Source organism: Balaenoptera physalus, assembly GCF_965194825.1.
Source record: "Balaenoptera physalus genome assembly, chromosome: 15".
NCBI lineage: Eukaryota > Metazoa > Chordata > Mammalia > Artiodactyla > Balaenopteridae > Balaenoptera > Balaenoptera physalus.
This window is the reverse complement of record NC_138894.1, coordinates 72,294,489-72,297,038: the sequence shown is the minus strand read 5'-3', so window position 1 is coordinate 72,297,038 and position 2,550 is coordinate 72,294,489.

Sequence of the window (2,550 nt, the reverse complement as noted above, 5' to 3'; positions counted from 1 at the left end):
GCTAGGGAGTAGGGTCATCCCCCTCCCAACCATGGATGCTCTAGATATCTGGGTCAATGGACTCAGGACTACTGACTGAGAAAGGTCTTGAGAGAAAAAATGATCAGGGCTTGCTGGTTAGTATCTAAAATAATTCATCCACCACATTTTATTGAGGATGGTCCTGGATTAAGCTATTTATGTTTGAAAAGTGAACATATCATTTTCTAGTTTTTAAAAAGCTGATTCTGCAAAAGCATTTTTGTATGTAATTAATGAGATAATTACCTCTTGGCTCAATGAAGAAAATACAGCAAGCGCTGAATGGGATATATTTCTATACCATTTGAAACTAATTAAACTGCTTTTATCTTTATAAAATATTTTTTAATTAAAAAAGTAATACATATTAATTTCAGAAAATTTGGAGAACATAGAAAAGCTTAATATAGAAAAGCACAGAAGCCACCCATGATAATAATCACTTGTGACATTTTGAGATGTTATCCTTTCAGTTATATTTTTTTATATTTCTGTATCTATATAATATTGGGAGCATATGCAAATTGAGATCATGGGCGGATCAAAGTGAAAGTGAAAAAACAGATTTTTTTCACTTCATAAAGAATTTTGAGATTTTTTTTCCCCATATCATGAAATAACTCTAAAAGATGATTCTCAGTGTATCATTTCATTAAATGGCTATCCCAACATTTATTTACTCATTCTAATGGACATTTAAATTGTATCCAGTTTTGGACTTCCCTGGTGGCGCAGTGGTTAAGAATCCGCCTGCCAATGCAGGGGACACGGGTTCGAGCCCTGGTCCAGGAAGATCACACATGTTGCAGAGCAACTAAGCCCGTGCGCCACAACTACTGAAGCCCACGCGCCTAGAGCCTGTGCTCTGCAACAAGAGAAGCCACCGCAATGAGAAGACTGCACACAGCAACAAAGAGTAGCCCCCACTCGCCGCATCTAGAGAAAGCCCGCGTGCAGCAACGAAGACCCAACGCAGCCAAAAATAAATAAATAAATAAATTTATGTAAAAAAAAAAAATACCAGTCTCTGCTTCCCAAACCAAAACATCCACTACTGTGGATAGTTTAAGTAATTATTGTAACAAGGATATCTGATATGTCACTCCTTTGCTCTAATTCCTTTAATGGTTCCCCCAACACTTCCATAAAAATATTTTTTAATCCTTCGAATAGCATGCAAGATTGTTCATGATTTCTTCTTTACCTATTCATGCAGTCTCATATGTAGCCATTCTCTCCCACGTAAACTAAGGTCCAAGTAAACTAAATGACTTCCAGCTTCCCAAGTCCATTAAATGATCTTTGGAATGTTATGACCCCAGGCTGCCAGCCCCCCACACCTCTTTGGTTGAAAATTTTTACTCATCTTTTAAGTACCAAGTTAATTGTTACCTCCTGTGAGAATTTTTTCAATATTCCCTTTTACACATTAATGGCCATGCCTTCCCATTGCTCTACCGCTGATCTATCATTTCTTTCCCCAAGGCTGTCCCCATAATATACCCTCAAACTCTCCCTCTCTCTCTCTCCAAATTGGAAGTCACATTAATGTAGCTTGGATATTAAAATTAAGTATATCTATTTAAAGACTTTAAAAATTAGATGGATTTGTAAGTTTATCAGCAGACAGGACCTTGTAGTGAAAACAGCATTGGGGACTTCCCTAGTGACGCAGTGGTTAAGAATCCTCCTGCCAATGCAGGGGACACGGGTTCGAGCCCTGGTCCAGGAAGATCCCACATGCCGTGGAGAAACGAAGCCCGTGAGCCTCAACTACTGAGCCCATGTGCCGCAACTACTGAGCCTGCGTGCCTAGAGCCCGTGCTCCGCAACAAGAGAAGCCACCGCAATGAGAAGTCCCCGCACCACAACGAAGAGCAGTCCCGGCTCCCCGCAACTAGAGAAAGCCCGCACTCAGCAACGAAGACCAAACACAGCCAAAAATAAATAAATAAATAAATATATATATAAAAAGAAAGAAAGAAAAGAGCATTGGACTAGAATTCAGAAGATTTAGGTACTTCTGTTCCTTCTTTACCTTTTCTGGCCTCAATTACCTCCCTCATAAAGGAATGTGGCTAGACTACAGCCCTAGTCTTTGGGTGGCAATTTACAGTTTATCTTCTTTTTTATTAGTATCCAATCCAGCCCCCTTCATTTCACAGGTGAGGAAACTGAGTCTCAGAGACGATATATAATTTAAGTCAAGATACTATACAATTAATTAATGACTAAGTTAAACGGAATCTTGGGATCTTGGACCAGTGCGGGCCAATGCTGACCTCTAAAAACATTCCCGGTTCTAAAATTCTTTAACCCGCCCAGTTAACAAAAGCAGAGGAAATAAAGAAAAGCCAGAAGAGAATAGACTTAACGGATACAAAAGATAGTGGGAAGCCCGAGCTTTCCACGAATTACAAGTGAACTTCCTGTCCTGGGTAAACTTCCGGAATCAACAACAGGGAGAGCCAATCAGAACCTTTCTCCGGGAGCCAATGGGAGAGCACATTACAAAGAGCCAATCGCAGG